Source organism: Balaenoptera borealis (assembly GCF_965194805.1).
Source record: "Balaenoptera borealis genome assembly, chromosome: X".
In the NCBI taxonomy this organism is placed as follows: Eukaryota; Metazoa; Chordata; class Mammalia; order Artiodactyla; family Balaenopteridae; genus Balaenoptera; species Balaenoptera borealis.
In genome coordinates, this window is record NC_138881.1 from 62,922,143 (window position 1) to 62,940,757 (window position 18,615).

An 18,615-nucleotide genomic window follows, 5' to 3' on the forward strand; every position below is an offset into this window, starting at 1 on the left:
GTATAAGAGGTAGGAGCATGGTCTCTGGAGTTTTAATCCTGGTTTATTGTGTGACCTTGAGTAAATTACCTAACAATTCAGAGCCCTAGTTTCCCCATTTGTAGAGTGGGAGGAATAATAATAGTACCAATTTCCTAGGGTTGTTGTGAGGATTAAATGAGTTAATTTATGTCAAATGCTTAAAATTGTTTCTGGTAGATACTAAAATCTCAAAAAAAGTACCTATTGTTATCCTAAAATACTTTCCACACTCACCATCTCATTTATTTCTCACAATATCCTGTGAAAGGTGTATTCCATTCTCATTTTACAGGTAAGGAAACTGAGGCTCAGGCTTGTTCAGACTCATATAGGTAGTAAATGACAAAGCCCAGACTAAAAGGTGTTTGCTCAGTAGCTTTAATGTCTCCCTCTTCTCCTCCACTTTAAACCCTAATACCTACACTATTTCTCAGTGCTTTTCTTTGAATGCCATGCAGTGTGTCAGGTGTGCCAGGAACTCATTCTGGAAATGCGATATAGACTCATTCTCTACAGACATGCTGATGGGATTTGACTTGACTACTTGTTAGAGAAGACATGACTTCTGAACATTCAGCTACATATCACCTTCTATGAAAGCTAGATCCACAGCTTCCCTGCTTTGCAGAAGTCATTGAATATTGCCTTCCCCTGGAAATCAGAATTCTCTTCCTTTGCACATTTGGTCATCCTGCCAACATGCTTTCACTTTTGTCTGACCTAATCAGCTAGAATTTAAAGCTCTAAAATATTAATTTCCACAAACATGCTTGTAACCCAGCAAAGTTGGCTAAAAACACATTTCTGTAAAGAAAATTCTAATTCTCTCTTGACTTCCATTATAAAGTTGAAGGTGTGTTCCCATGGAAACGGTCCCCACAAAACACTGAATCAAAGCTTTTGGTGAAGAAGGGTCAACTATGCTGTGTTGACAAGGACTGGGAAAGACTGGGCAGTGTATGAAATGATGTACATGAAAACAAAGTGCTATATAAATAGAAGATAGTACTAGTAGTGAGAGCAGTACAAGCATCCACTCTTGGCCTCACAGCCATTCTTACCTACTTTCAGCTTCTGGAAAGTAGTAGGGGCATCCCTACCTTAGATCTTTGCAAGCTGCACTCTACCCCACTTCCCAATACCTATCATGAGCACTCCCTATCATGCTTTGCTGTTTTTTGAACTCCATAGCACTTACCATCTAACATACCAATTGTTTTACATTTTTATGTCATTTATTTTTGGCCCCTCTCTCTTTAGAATGTAAGCAACATAACATGGATTTTCTTTGTTTTTTCACTACTGTATCCCAGCACATGGAACATCTTGCCTGATACATGGTAGGTGTTCAATAACTATTTTGTGTGCGTGATGGTTACCTTTACTTATTTATTTTTTATTGACATATAGTTGATTTACAATGTTGTGTTAGTTTCTGCTGTACAACAAAGTGATTCAGTTATACATATGTATACATTCTGTTTTATATTCTCTTCCATTATGGTTTATCACGTAATATTGAATATAGTTCCCTGTACTATACAGTAGGACCGTGTTGTTTATCCACTCTCTATATAATAGTTTGCATCTTCTAACCCCAAACTCCCAATCTATCCCTCTCCCAACCCCTCCCCCTTGGCAACCACAAGTCTGTTCTCTATGTCTGTGAGTCTGCGATAACTATTTGTTGAACAAAGGAAAGGATGAATGAATGAACGAATGATGACTATTGCTCCCTCTGTCTGAAAATCTCATCTCTCTGCCTCAACCCCCTTCACCTGATTAACTCTCCCACAGCCTCTAGAATGCAGCAGAAGTATCACTTCCTCAAGAAAGATTTCCTGCTGCCTTAATGTTGGTTGGATCCTCCTATCAAATCTTTTTACCACAGCCTATACTTTTCCTATGGAGCACAATTGCAATTAAATAACAAATTATATAATATCTTATTTGTCGTCTGTCCCCCTCAAGACAGAAGCTCCATGAGGGCAAGGATTGCACTGTGTTCACCTCTGTATCCTCAGTGTCTAGAATAGGGCCTGACACATAACAGGTGCTTAGTAAATAAGGTATGAATGATTGAATGAAAATTATGTCAGTTATGGGATAGAGCAGGGGGTCTCAGCTTAAGCACATACTGTTTAGCATAGGATTCAGACATGTCTAGAGGAGTGGTGGGGTAGTCTCTTTAGTGATCTATTTAGATGAGGGATTGAGACTTCTTCTGGTAAAGAATTCATCCTATGGAAAAAAAGAATGGAGGCTGACAGGGTTGGATGGATAGCATGAGAAAGAAAGGTAAGACTGAATAGAGCACCAGTTGCAGTGTCTACCACTTAGTTTGTTCTTTGGCCCAGGTCTTGGGACACTCAAGCCTGAGTTTTAAAAAGTGTGTGACAGGAGGAAGAACACTGACAGCTCTTTTGCCAAAAATAAGGCAGATTTAAAAAACACGAGGCAGCCCTGCTTTGGGAGCTTTCTTATTAAATGAAGCTTAAAAATGGAGGCATATCCTGGCTAAAAGAAGACCCATGGCGCAGAAAATAAGGTCCTTAACATCAGCTCCCGGTGGTAGCACCATCTTTGGCAGACATTGACAGTGATGGCAGTGATGGCAGTGATGGCAGTGATGGCAGTGATGGCAGCAGTGGCTGCAGCAGCTCTGGAATACAAGAGACCTGCAGTTAAGTGCCACAGGGAAGAAGAAAATGGTGGAAGACAAGTTTCAGCTGAGAGGACTGTGATTGGGAGCACATTTCCTGGCAACACTTAAACATAATTAGGTTACAATATCCTAACCCCTGTCCAGTAATTTACTTTGCAGAATTTATTTTGCCAACTCTGGGATATTCTCTCTCCTTTGGTAATCAGCAGGGACCACCTAGCCTCAGCTGCCCCAGTCATGCCAGCAATTTTCAGCAACATTCACATCTCTCTCTCCCCATGCTTTCAACTTGTTATGTTTTTTTATTAAAAATAACAGCTTTATTGAGATATAATTCACATACCAAACAATTCACCATTTTAAATTGTACAGTTCAGTGGTTTTAGTATATTCATAGAGTTGTACAATTAGTTTTAGAACACGATTGTTGCCCCCAAAAGAAACAAGAAATTCTGTGCCAATTAGCAGTAATTTTCCATTTCCCCCAATCTCCCCCTGAGCCTAGGCAATCACTCATCTATTTTCTGTCTCTATAGATTTACCTATTCTATAGGGACCTGTAGAGCAATTTGGGGAGTATTGCCATCTTAGCAATATTAAATTTCTCAATCCATGAACATGGAATGTCTTTTCAATTATGTATGTTCAATTTATTAAAACAATATTTTGTAGTTTTAGAATATAAGTTTCGTACTTTTTTGTTAAGTTTATTCCTAAGTATTTTATTGTTTTTGATGCTTTTATAAATGGAATTGTTTTCCTAATTTCATTTTTGGATTGTTCATTGCTACTGTATGGAAGTACTAATGATTTCTGTGCATTGATTCTATATCCCAGTGGTCCCCAACATTTTTGGCACCAGGGACCGGTTTCACGGAGGACAATTTTTCCACAAATGGGGGTGGGGGAAGGGGATGGTTCAGGTGGTAATGCAAGTGATGGGGAGTGATGGGGAGCGGCAGATGAAGCTTCACTTGCTCGCCCACTGCTCACCTCCTGCTGTGCCACCCAGTTCCTAACAGGCCAAGGACTGGTCCATGGGGGTCCATGGCCCCTGCTATATCCTATAACTTTGCTTAATTTATTAGCTCTAATAGTTCTTTGTGGACTTTTGAAGTTTTCTGAGGTACAAGATCATGTCATTTATGAAAAGGAATAGTGTTACTTCTTCTTTTGCAATTTGGATGCTTTTTATTTCTTTTTCTTGTCTAATTGCTCTGGCTAGAACTTCCATTACAATATTGAATAGAAGTGGTGAGAGGGGGCAACCTTTTCTTGTTCCTGATCTTAGGGGAAAAGCTTTCAGTCTTTCACCATTGAGTATAATGTTAGCTGTGGGTTTTTCATATATGGCTTTTATCATGTTGAAGAAGTTCCCTCCTATTTTTAGTTTATTGAGTTTTTTTTTTTAATGAAAGGGTATTAGATTTTGTCAAATGCTTTTTCTGCATCAAATGAGATGAAATTTAAAAATGCAAGAAAAGAAAAAAGAAATATGAGGTAATAAACAGTATTTTTTAAAAAAAGAAAGGAATAAATTAGACACTACCTGGGGCTTCCCTGGTGGCGCAGTGGTTGAAAATCTGCCTGCCAATGCAGGGGACACGGGTTCCAGCCCTGGTCTGGGAGGATCCCACATGCCGCGGAGCAACTGAGCCCGTGAGCCACAAGTACTGAGCCTGCGCATCTGGAGCCTGTGCTCCACAACAAGAGAGGCCGTGATAGTGAGAGGCCCGCGCACCGTGATGAAGAGTGGCCCCCGCTTGCCGCAACTGGAGAAAGCCCTCGCACAGAAACGAAGACCCAACACAGCCATAAATAAATAAATTTTAAAAAAATAGACACTACCTGGTATAAGAGCAAGCACAACAACCTAAGTCCCTGTTTCAGAAGGCACATTCTTAAAGGCCTTTGGTTTGAGGGCTTCCATTACTCACACAGAAAGAAAAAATAAAGTACATATGTGAGGAAAAATATAATCAGTGTGGTAAAAATTAACTGCCTTAATGACCTTCGTGTTTTAGCCATTGTAAGCAGAACTCTGTTCTCCCAAAATGGAGGCAAAATCTATATGACACAAACATTTCTAGGTCCAAACCAACAGCCCACTTCTTGTGGTAAGATTGTAAAGCAAGAGCTGATGAAGCTGAAGTCTCTCTCTGTGAGAATTTTATCTTGGCATGACCTTAAGTTAGAAAGACAATCGTCTCTTCTTTTCAAAGCTTACCCACTTTCTCCCTAAATCTCAGTTAAACTTAAGAGAACAGGGAGATGACTTCAAAGTTTGAGGGAATCCCAGAAAAGCCTCTACATATTTCTTACTAGGCCCTGAGCACTTGGAGGGCTGGGCTTACATCTTACTCATCCTGTTATCCCCAGCATCTAGCTCAGGGCCTGGCCTGGAAAGTAGGCACTTAACCAATAGGCATTGGGGAACCAATGTATTTGTATTCTGAGACTCATGTGGAATAGAAATTATATTTTCTAATTACATAGAGTAAAACATTTTAGAAAAGTTTTCTCAGCTAATCAATAGGTCTCAAAAGTTTACAAATACCTTCATACTAGAGCATGTGGCTCTGTCTCTCTCTGAGAGAATTTTCAATAGTTGGTCCTGGCTAGACCTGAAAGACAGAATCTGACACAAATGTCTAGCAAGCATCCTGTGATAACAGTATCTGGGATATATTTCTGAACTACATAAATATGCCAACATGCCCTCTCTACCTAGCTATCTTACAGGTACTTCAAAATGAACTTATTACCTTCCCTACTATTCCACCCTGTCCCCTAGAAATCTCAGTCATCCTTGTCTTCCTTTTCTCCCTCATCCAAATCTATTCTACCTCAGAAATCTCTGTTGAATATGCCCCCCTTCCTTTTGCTCCTACTGCCACTGCTCTAGGTCAACCCTTCATTCTGGGCTATTATAGAAACCTCATCAGTTTTGCTACTTTGCTCTTGTTGACCTTACTTAATTTTCCATATCACAACTGGCATGATCTTTTTAAAAAATATAAAACTCATCCTATCATTCCCTTGTTTAAAAACCATTAATGGCATTTCAATGCTGACAGGAAAATCATCCTTACATCTTTAGCATACAAGGCTTTTCACAACTCTATCTTATCTATCCTTTCAGCCTCATCTCCTACCACTTAATTCCCACATGTGTACCCTCCAGTCATACCAACCTTCTTAAAATTTTCCTAACATGTCATGCTTATTCATACCCCATGCTTTTGCACATCTTATTCCATCTCCTTCCCATGCTCTCTGCGTGGTGCACTCCTATTTATCTATCAGTCCAATTCACAAGTCAGTCCTTTTGTGAAGACTTCCCTGACTTACCAAGGCAGAGGTAGCTAGTTTGTTCTCTATGTTGTGTACAATCCTCTGTTATAAGCACATTGCATTATAATTGCTTTTTTAACATCTCTGACTCCCCCACTAAATTCAGTGGTAGGAACTGGGTCTAGGTTGGAATCAAGTTTACATCCCCAGCCTCTAGCACAGCACTTGGTACAAAGCAGGCTCTCAGAAAATATTTGTCAACGATCAATCCTTCAACAATATAGTCATTATTGAGACTTTCAGCAAAGTTACACTGGCAAATGGATAGAAACCTTATAAATACCTGGATTCAGATGCTCACAGTGATAGATCTAGGTTTTTAATACCAGAAAGCTTCTTATACAGATAAAAAGGGATTATTTTCTCCCATTAGACAAATTCATTTTTAAGAAGAATTTTGAAAAATATTTTAAAAGAATCCTAGTACTTCATGTGTACAAAAAAATAGGATGTTGAAGATGAAAACTGCATTCTCTACATAAAATACTTTCAGTTTTTTGGATGGAAAAGGCCTTGATTTTTGTTTAAAATTATGGTTAATTACACGCACACACACACACACAAGTCACTAAGTAAACAATTTGAGAGTTTATATTCACGTCTTGTTAAAATAATTATATGTGTTTTAGCAAAGGAAAAAAACCAAAATAAGTTGGTTGTTGTTGTTGTTAAAATAAAACACCTTAATTCTCGTTTTTAATACAGCCTGGCAAAAAATAACTCACCAATATTCGTGATTAACCTGTTGAATAGTAAATGACTTGTCTCCTAGTGACCTCACAAGTATCTACTTCAATTAGCCTTGGCAAATAAAAAAATTCATTATTTAGTTTCCTTATGTAGATGCAAAATCAATCTGAAAAGAGTAAAAAAAATGAGTCATTGCTTTAAAGTGTATTAGTGTGTACCTTTTAAAATGAAGCCTACATCTACTGCTGAGTTGAAGAACCTGCATTAAGGCTATAGCAAACAACAAGAAAGCACTTTTCCAAGAAAAATGTCAGGGATGTTGTAGTTAATAATCTGATTCATGAGTCAGACAGAGGGTTGGTTTGAGTGACCTCTAATTTCCCTTCCAATGCCAGTATTTTATGGTTCTATGAAATCAAGTCTTCCTAACCTGTGATTTAAATATATTTACTTTAAATAAAATCTGCCTTACTACAAAGCACATTTGTTAATCAAATCACATTTTCAATGTCTTTCATTACAAAACCAGAGATGGGCTTCTATAATAGGAAAAATTGGGACCAAATGATAATTTTAAAAGCACACACTCAAGAATGCAAGAAGTCTTTTAAAATGACAGTTAAGTGGGGGGGAAGGTCATTTTCTGATAAAGTGTTAGTAACAATTCTGAGTACAAATCAAAAAGTATAAATAGTACTTTACATTAGAAAAATGAACATAAGATCAGAAACTAACTACCTCTAGTAAATATCCTTTTAAAATAACAAACTACTGGTCTATTTTTATTTAATTAATATTTTGAACTGCTTATAATTTAAAGTTACAATCTTTTTTGATACAATCAGGATACATTTATCTTTAAAGATCATTGTTTATCTCATGATTTCTTTTAGGGTCAATTTTCCCACATGATGGCTTTCCTCCAGATGTAGAAAACCTAGAGCAAGGCTTTGAGAGGAATATAACATAGTCAAGATCACTGGCTCTAGTATCAGTCTTGGGAATGCAGATCCCTTGTGATCTTAGGTTATCTCCTTAAACTAACTGAAGTAAAGTTTCACCAGATATAAAATGGGTTGTAATAAGGATTAGGTGAGATAACTTTCTTCCAATAATAACTGATCAATAATGGCTGTTATTATTAGGGTGCAGCCCACAAATGATCATTGGCATCTAGAGCTGCTAGAGCTGCCCACTATGTAGGGCTTTCTTAATTAAAAACATCTTCATTGTTTGTTTTATTTTTTGCCGTTCCATAAAACTTTGTTTATTGTTCTTACATAAAGAGAGAAACAAAAAGGGCAGGAACTTTAAAGATCACAAATGTGAGCCAGTGAGGGTTGCTAGAGATTTTAGCTCTTCACTTCGATTTACAAACTTAATTTCACTTAATGATTTTTCACTATGGGAGGGGACAAGATGGCCTTTCATTTCACTTCACAAAATAGGAAACAGGATGAGAATCATTGGCTTAAGTTGTAGCCAATAAAAGAGCTGATAGATTCGCTGAACAAGTAGTTATTATCTAGTGTCTCTAATGTGCAAAGTTCAAGGAAAATTCCTACTATAGGGGACCCAGATGAGGAAGATGCTGAGGAAGATGCCCTCTTTGCTCTTGAGGAGCTTACAGTTCAGTGGGTACGGTAAGAAAAAATAACTTTGTTTTAAATTGAAGTATAGTTGATTTACAATGTTGTGTTAATTTCTCCTGTACAGCAAAGTGACTCAGTTATATACATATATAAGAATATATATATATATATATATATGAATATATATATTCTTTTTTATATTCTTTTCCATTATGGTTTATCCCAGGATGTTGAATATAGTTCCCTGTGCTATACAGTAGGACCTTGTTGTCCATCCATTCTGTATGTAATAGTTTGCATCTACTAACTCCAAACTCCCAATCCATCCCTCCCCACCCACCCCCCTTGGCAACCACAAGTCTGTTCTCTATGTCTGTGAGTCTGTTTCTGCTTCGTAGATAGGTTCATTTGTGTCATATTTCAGATTCCACATATAAATGATATCATATGGTATTTGTTTTTCTCTTTCTGACTTACTTCACTTAATATGATAATCTCTGGTTGCATCCATGTTGCTGCAAATGGCATTATTTCTTTCTTTCTTATGGCTGACTAGTATTCCATTGTTTATATATGTACTATGTGTTCTTTATCCATTCATCTGATGATGGACATTTAGGTTTCCATGTCTTGGCTACTGTGAATAGTACTGCTATGAACATAGGGGTGCATGTATCTTTTGAATTATAGTTTTGTTCAGATATGTGCCCAGGAGTGGGATTGCTCGATCATATGGTAATTCTATTTTTAGTTTTCTGAGGAACCTCCATATTGTTTTCCAGAGTGGCTGCACCAACTTACATGCCCACCAACAGTGTAGGAGGGTTCCCTTTTCTCCACACCTTCTCCAGAATTTATTATTTGTAGACTTTTTAATGATGGCCATTCTGACTGGTGTGAGGTGACACCTCATTGTACTTTTGATTTACATTTCTCTAATAATTAGTGATGCTGAACATCTTTTCATTGGCCATCTGTATGTCTTCTTTGTAAAAATGTTTATTTAGGTCTTCTGCCCATTTTTCGATTAGGTTTTTTTTTCGTTGTTGAGTTGTATGAGCTGTTTGTATATTTTGGAAATTAAGCCCTTGTTGGTCACATTATTTGCAAATATTTTTTCCCATTCCATAGGTTGCCCTTTCATTATGTTTATGGTTTCCTTTGCTTTGCAAAAGCTTGTAAGTTTGATTAGGCCCCATTTGTTTATTTTTGCTTTTATTTCTATTCCCTTGGGAGACTGACCTAAGAAAACATTGGTACGATTTATGTCAGAGAATGTTTTGCTATGTTCTCTTTTAGGAGTTTTATGGTGACTTGTCTGATATTTAAGTCTTTAAGCCATTTTGAGTTTATTTTTGTGCATCGTGTGAGGGTGTGTTCTAACTTCATTGATTTACATGTAGCTGTCCAACTTTCCCAGAATCACTTGCTGAAGAGACTTTTTCCCATTTTATATTCTTGCTTCCTTTGTCAAAGATTAATTGACCATAGGTGCGTGGTTTATTTCTGGGCTCTCTATTCTGTTCCATTGATCCATATGTCTGTTTTTGTGCCAATACCGCACTGTTTTGACTACTGTAACTTTGTAGTATTGTCTGAAGTCTGGGAGGGTTATGCCTCCTGCTTTGTTTTTTGCCCCCTCAGGATTGCTGTTGCAATTTTCAGTCTTTTATAGCTCCATATGAATTTTAGGATTATTTTTTCTAGTTCTCTGAAAAATGTTATGGGTAATTTGATAGGGATCAGTTTAAATCTGTATATTGCTTTGGGTAATATGGCCATTTTAATAATATTAATTCTTCCAATCCAAGAGCATGGGATATCTTTCTATTTCTTTGAATCATCTTTAATTTCCTTTATTAATGTTTTATAGTTCTCAGCATATAAGTCTTTCACCTCCTTGGTCAGGTTTATTCCTAACTATTTTAGGTGTTGGTGCGATTTTAAAAGGTATTGCTTTTTTTACATTCCCTTTCTGATATGTCATTATTAGTGTAAAGAAATGCAACCGATTTCTGTATGTTAATCTTGTATCCTGCTACCTTGCTGAATTCATTTATCAGTTCTAATAGTTTTTGTGTGGAATCTTTAGGGTTTTCTATATATAGTATCATGTCATATGAATATAATGACAATTTTACCTCTTCCCTTCCAAGTTGTATACCTTTGATTTCTTTTTCCTGTCTGATTGCTGTGGCTAGGACTTCCAAGACTAAGTTGAAGAGAAATGGTGAGAATGGGCATCCTTGTCTTGTCCCAGATTTTAGTGGAAGTCTTTCAGCTTTTCACCGTTGAGCATTATTCTGGCTGTGGGTTTGTCATAAATAGCTTTTACTATGTTGAGATATGTTCCCTTTATACCCACTTTAGTAAGAGTTTTTATCATGAATGGATGTCGAATTTTGTCAAATGCTTTTTCTGCATCTATTGAGATAATCATGTGGTTTTTGTGTTTTCTTTTGTTGATGTGGTGTATCACATTGATTGATTTGTGTATGTTGAACCATTCTTGTGAACTTGGGATGAATCCCACTTGGTCATGGAGTATGATCTTTTTTATGTGTTGTTTGATTTGGTTTGCTAATATTTTCTTGAGAATTTTTGCATCTATATTCATCAAAGATATTGGCCTGTAATTAGAAAACATAATTTTAAAGCAAGGACCAATGTGCTGAGTGCAAATAGATTAGCACAAAGTGTGGTCAATTTCTACTAATACGTTGAAACATTATCTCTTGACATAGCAGTATTTTTTTTCCCACATCTTTATTGGAGTATAACTGCTTTACAATGGTGTGTTAGTTTCTGCTTTATAACAAAGTGAATCAGTTATACATATACACACATATATCCCCATATCTCTTCCCTCTTGAATCTCCCTCCCTCCCACCCTCCCTATCCCACCCCTCTAGGTGGTCACAAAGCACCGAGCTGATCTCCCTGTGCTATGCAGCTGCTTCCCACTAGCTATCTATTTTACATTTGGTAGTGTATATATGTCCATGCCACTCTCTCACTTTGCCCCATCTTACCCTTCCCCCTCCCCGTATCCTCAAGTCCATTCTCTAGTAGGTCTCTGTCTTTATTCCCGTCTTGCCCCTAGGTTCTTCATGACCATTTTTTTGTTGTTTTTTAGATTCCATATATATGTGTTAGCATACGGTATTTGTTTTTCTCTTTCTGACTTACTTCACTCTGTATGACAGACTCTAGGTCCATCCACCTCACTACAAGTAACTCAATTTCATTTCTTTTTATGGCTGAGTAATATGCCATTGTATATATGTGCCACATCTTCTTTATCCATTCATCTGTTGCTGGACACTTAGGTTGCTTCCATGTCCTGGCTATTGTAAATAGAGCTGCAATGAACATTGTGGTACATGACTCTTTTTGAATTATGGTTTTCTCAGGGTATATGCCCAGTAGTGGGATTGCTGGGTCGTATGGTAGTTCTATTTTTAGTTTTTTAAGGAACCTCCATACTGTTCTCCATAGCAGTATTCTTTATTCATTTAAAACATTAATCCATGTTTCTTAACTGAAGATCCAGAATCTGCTTCCATCTACTTGTTCTCAACAAAAACAGAGCTTAGGTCCAACTTCAGTTTTCCAAGCAAATGGGGAAGGGGAGAAAGTTCTCACATAAGCAAGAGATCGCACTTTTTTGTAATGGTTCCAACTGCTTTGTCACAAAGTTATGTTGTTAATATTGTTATTGGTATTTCTACAGAGAGCCAAATGGGGTGCCATTTCTCTGGTAGGCTCAGTCTGCCTTTTTGAATTAAGTTGAGCAAGTTACCAGGTTTCTAGATCTCTCATTGATGGAGTGGACGTGGTGATCTGTGGTGGTAACAATATTAGAAACCTGGGTTTGAGTACTGGTTCTATCACTAACCAGCTGTATGACTTGAAAGAGTCATTTCCCTCTCTGTGCCTTAATTTCCTCATCTGTAAAAATGATAGTAATAATAATCTCACAGAGTTGGTGTGAGGCTGAAATGTGAAAGTGCTTCATAATCCACACAATTGTGTGCATGTGGGTTGGGGAGTCGTTTTGTTTTTGAGAGCAAGCTGGTCTTCTCCAGTCCAGAGCATCTAACAATTATTGGGACTGCTCACCCAAACTGATTTTTTTTTTTATCACAGTTGGGTGTGATTATCCTAAAGAAAGCTTGCAGGTTCTCAGTTAAACACTTGCAGTTTACTCATCTGGATGAAATATTTTAGGGCTTGGTGATCACTTTTTCTAATCTTTCTCTTTATAAAAAGCCAAAATTCCCACTATCTCAGAGGTGGGGCTTTTGGATAGCATAGTACAAGAGGGAGCAAGAAGATGAGGATTATAAGTAGTGTTGAAGATGTGAAGGGGCTTTAGAAATTAAATAGTCCTACTTCCTCATTTTACAGTTGAGGAAACAGAGCCTGATGATGGAACTGTTACATGATAATAATAATAACTAGCATTTACAGACTGCTTACTATGTGCCAGGCACTGTCCTAAGTGCTGTACATGCTTTACATGTGCTTTACATGCATTATCTCACTTAATCTTTACAATAATCCTCTGAAGCAGGAATTGTTATTATACCCATTTTACAGATGGGGAAACTGAAGCACAAATAGGTTAATATGCCCAAGATCATCTGATTAGAAAATAACAGAACCCCAATAATGCAAGAGCTCTTTGGCATATTTTTCCTTCAAAAAACCATACTACCTACTGAAAACAATTTAAACTTTTAAATATGGCATTCAAGACCTTCTATGATTTGGCTGCAGCCTATCTATCCAGCCTTGTTTCCTATGATTCATCTTCATGTATCTTGCACTCCAGCAAACAGTTTGCTGAATATGTCACATGCTTTCCTAACTTGTTGCTATGGCTGTTAACTTCTATTCCCTCCCTTGGCATCTCTACAGGCCTAAATGTTACCCATCCTTCAATACCCCATTCAAATGTCATTCAGGTCACTTAGAAATGACCTCAGCCTCCTCTATGCTTCTGAAGCTCTTCACACTGGCCTTCTGCCTAGGAAGGGCTTGTATTCTGGTTTAACCAGGGAGAAGGGATGACAAGAGAACCTCTACTTTTTTTCAGTTTCCTAGAGTCCTGTCTGCCTTTCAAGCTTGTCATAAGGATGTAATGAAGCAACGGATATGAATGGGGCTTTTAAACCATTAAGTACAGTAAAGGTCATAATTGTATTTTGGATATCCATTTGTTGTCCAGGTTTGGGAAAGCAGAGCCCTTCTAGTGTGTACCTGTTTTTAGGAGGACAAATTTTCATTTCTGATCCATATTAAAAAAATTGAAAATGTCAAAATTGAATAAGCAGAAGGACAAGGAATAGAAAGTAACATGGACAAATAAAAATATTGACTTTTATTAGGTGATGAGAATGTGGACAATTATGGTCTCAGATTTCTGTTGCTTATACAATAGAAGAACATAAAAATGAGAAAAGTAAAGATAGTTGCTTGGAATTAATTGTGCATGTTCATAGCTTTTGTTTGATTTGCAAAATCTGTATTCATTTAAAAGCCCTAAGAGAGGGAGAGGGCTTATGCTATTTGCTGATAGAGTGATGGGGCCACAGTGCAATAAAATAAAGCGTGGCTACAGACCAAGGTTTTATTTATGTCTATGTGTGCACGTATAAAACCCACCTCTATGCTAAAGGATGACACTCAAAAGCCTTCAGAGAGACAGTGACATCTGCTATGGGGGAGTCACACTTCGACAACTTGATTGACCATTTTTGGCACATGCTGGTCTAAATTGGATTGTCTATTGGCTAACAATCTTTTTTGAATTAGGTCCAACTCTCAGCAGGCACACATTTCCATCTGGTTAAGTTTAGAACTCAAGCTGTTTTTTTTTTTTTTTTTTAAAAACTACCTTAAACCAATACTAGCCTAGGCAAAGGGTTCTTATATATTATATCACCCTTGTCTTCCTTTAAAATGCATTTTCTTTTCCCTTTGCTTTAAACCAGGGGTGCATGGCGTAGTTTGGGGGGCTCTTCAAGCCTGGATTTTAAAGAAGAGAAAGCATATTTTTTTTTAAAGACACAAAGGGAGATAAGGAGGAAGAAAATATAGACGTCTGCAAAAACTGGTGTGCTTGGATGGTAAAACAGGAAGCTAACGTGTCAGGTGCCTGCATTCTCTCAGTGGAGGGAGGTAGCCCTAATGAACAGCTGCTTAGTGCATACAAAGCCTTCTGCTACTTGGGTCTCTCAATGTTTCTATGCCAAGCACTAGCTTTTGAGATAGTGCATCATATTATCAAGTCACATAGAGATACAAGAGAGATGACAATAAGTAAAGCCATGTGGTGTATAACATGTACCAGCAGGACAGTAAGTCAGAGGCCTGAGGGCTTTCTTGCAATCAGCTCAGTAACGGTGTTGTTGGTCTTTGCTTAACACACTCTGCTCCTCACTTCTCGGTATTAATTCCCATAGGAGAGTTGGCTGGTTTAGGGATGGAAGGTGAAGAGAGAGTTAGAGGATTGAAAGACATGGTTAGTATTTCTTTAGAATGTGTTTGCAGCCCTGATATTGACAGAGCAGCATGAGGCAGAGCCTCTTATGTCCAGGTGCTTTGTGATTCTGTCATAGGGCTGGGTTTTAGTGGGTGTCTCATGGTTGTTACAACTTTGTAAAAACACTGTTCACTTGATTCATTGTCTGGATCAGGCTAGCAATTTCAGGAAGCAGTTTCTGGCTGGTGCCAGAAATCTAAGGGTGTTCTTTTTTTTTTTCAATTCAACATTTTTAATTTTGAAATAAGTTGACTCATAAGAAATTGCAAAAATAGTAGAGAGTTCCCGTGTACTCTTCACCCAGCTTTCCCCAGTGATAACATCTTATATAACCATAGTACATTATCAAAACCAGGAAAAGTGACGTTGGCACAATACTATAAATTACATACATACCTTATTCAGATTTCATCAAGTTTTACATGCATTCATTTCTTTGGGTATTTTTAAATGAAATCTTATCACATGTAAACTACCACTACCATCAGGATACAAAACTGTTCCATCACCAGAGAAAAGTTCCCTTGTGCCACCCTTTTATAGTCAGTCACAGCAGGAGTGTTCAGTTTTAACTAAATTTTAACCTCTCTGAAGCAGCCTCTGTCAGGAAATACTCTCCTGAAACCTCTCTTCCAGATCAAACTGCCATGCCTGGCCTCCAGAGGAACACTATTTTCTCATTAAATCTCTGGCACAAGTGTGAACAATTTCCTCTTTGCTTGGCTTCTCTTAGCACAGCTGTAAAAGGCTGAAATTTTTAAAGACAAAAAAAAATGAAGGAAGAACACAAGGAAAATAAAGAAGTACAAGACACACACACACACAAAATCAAGTTTCAAAAAAACTTGTTTCTAATTCCATACTAGTTAACTTGCTTACAAGGCTCTTAAGCCATATCCCATGCTTTATTCTGTCTCCTTAGCTACTTGTGCTTCAGCCCCTAGGCAGTGGCTACTACAACTTCCTAGATACCTTGACTGTTTACTCACTCTCCAAATCTCCATATGGCAGGAGTCAATGTATTTCCTGTTACCTATTCCTTATTCTCCTTTCTTCCACCAAGTGCCCATATCCCTAAGCCTTTATCACCATCCATTCATAGTTTCCCATCTAACATTTTATCCACAACTGATTGGTGACTAATACAACTAATATTCTCATCCTTCAGGTGAGACCCTGAAACAGTAATATACAAGCATACCTCATGTTATTGCACTTTGCTTTACTGCTTTGCAGATATTGCGGTTTTTACAAATTGAAGGTTTTGCCAACCCTGCGTGGTCAGAAGATGGTTAGCATTCTTTTAGCAATTAAGGTATGTACATTGTTTCTTAGACATAATGCTTTGCACACTTAATAGGCTACAGTATAGTGTAAACATAACTTTTATATGCCCTGGGGAACAAAAAAATTCGTGTGACTCGCTTTATTGTGATAATCACTTTATTGCTATGGTCTGGAATGGAACCTACAATATCTCCGAGGTATGCTTGTAGTAGTAGCATAAAGCCTTAAGATCTCTTGCTACAGAATCCCAGAAAGTAACCATAGCATCACTCAGAGTTATAGGGTATGTTCTCACACATTTGTCTCTAAGAGGGTCTTCTCTATAAACCATCAGGGAAAAGGACTATATGAGTTTTCTATGGCTGTGTAACAAATTACCACAAACTTAGCTGCTTAAAAAAAAATTCATTTATTACCTCACAGTTCTATAGAAGTCCACACATGGTGTAGCAGTGTTCTCTGCTCAGAGTCTCACAAGGCTGAAATTATTCTGTTGGCTGGAGACTAGCAAAGAATTTGCTTCCGAGCTCATTCAGGTTGTTGGAGAATTCATTTCCTTGCAGCTGCAGGACAGAAGTCCCTATTTTACTGCTAGCTGTTGACTGGGGAATGCTCTTAGCTACTAGAAGCTGCCCCTCTCCATTGGCAGTTCACAACATGGATGTTTGCTTTATTCCAGGCCAGCTGGAGCTCACTCTCTGACTTCTTCTTTGGAGAAAACTCTCTACTTTTAAAAGTGCTCATGTGATTAGGACAGGTCCACTACATAATCTCCCTATTTAAGATCAAGTGCGCCATAGGACATACATAACCTAATCATAGGCATAAAATGCATCATTTTCACAGTCCTGGGGATTATGCAGGACATGCACACCAGGGAGAGGGAAATCTTGAGGGATGTTTTATAATCCCACCTACAACAGGACACGCTGCTTTTTCTTTTTAATTTCCCTTGAATGGCTAATTCTCCATCCAGAATGAAGGCTGAATGACGTATAGCATAACTTCTCAATTGATATGCCGTGAACAGGTAATATGTAAAACCAAGTATTGATTCCTTCAGTCTTTGGGAAGATGAGTTAGAACCTGAGGTGAATGAGCCCCTAAGCTTAGTGGACTCAAGCTATGAGCTGCCTTGGTCACATATCTCAGGAAGCTGTGCAAATATTAGAATTTTTCTATGTGTGCTTAACATGAAAGGGGTCAGAAACAACTGCAGTGCTTTTGGAAGATCTAAACAAGCTATTCAGACCAATATGAAATGTGCTAAGAACTTAGATCTGACAGCTCTCTATTCTAGACAAGGACACTATGATACTTAGCAGCGACTTGAATGTGCAAGGTGCTATTTAGAATACAGACATGCTACCCAAGATTTGTGTGTTATGAACATTAAAATTAAACTGAATTTTTCCCTTTATATGATTAAAAGGGAAAATGTATAAAGCAATAATTATAAATCTATGTTAATGGGCACACACAACGTATAAAAATGTAATCTGTGACAATAACAACATAAATGGGGAGGGAAGAAGCTGTATAGGAGGAGAATTTTGTATAGGACTGAAGCAAAGCTGGTATTAATTAAAACTAGATTGCTATAAATTTAAGATATAAATTGTAATCTTCAGGGTAATAGTTAAGAAAATAACTTTAAAAATACATAAAAGGAAAAGAGAAGGGAATCTAAATGTTACAATACAAAAAATCAATTAAATACAAAAGAAGACAATGTTGAAATTGAGGAATAATAAAAGGCATAAGACACAGAAAACAAAGAGAAAAATGGCTGAAGTAAGTCCTTCCTTTTCAGTAGCTACTTTAAATGTAAATAAATTAAACTGTGCAGTTAAAAGGAAGAAACGTGAGCCAACTAACTATATGCTACCTACAAGAAACTCACTTAACTCCAAAGACACAAATAGGTTGAAAGTGAAAAATGGAAAAAGATATCTTATGTAAACAGTAACCAAAAGAGGGTTGGGGTGGCCATACCAATGTCAGAAAAAATAGACTTTAAATGAAAAATTGTTACAAGAGACAAGGAAGGACATTATATGTTGATGAAAGGCTAAGTCAATAAAGAAGGTACAACAATTATAAACATACATGTATCTACCAAGAGAGACCTCAAATATATGAAGCAAAAATTGACAAAATTGAAGGGAGAAATAGACATTTATACAATAGTATTTGAAGACTTCAATAATCCACTTTCAATAATGGATAGAACAACTAGACATAAGATAATAAGTAAATAGAGGACTTAAGCAACACTATAAACCAACTAGACCTAACAGACACAGAAACATACAGAATATTCCATGCAACAGCAGAATACACATTATTCTCAAGTGCACATGAAGATTCCCCTGGATAGACCAGACTTACAAAATAAGTCTGAATAAATTTCAAAAGACTGAAATCATACAAAGTATGTGCTCCAACAACAATGG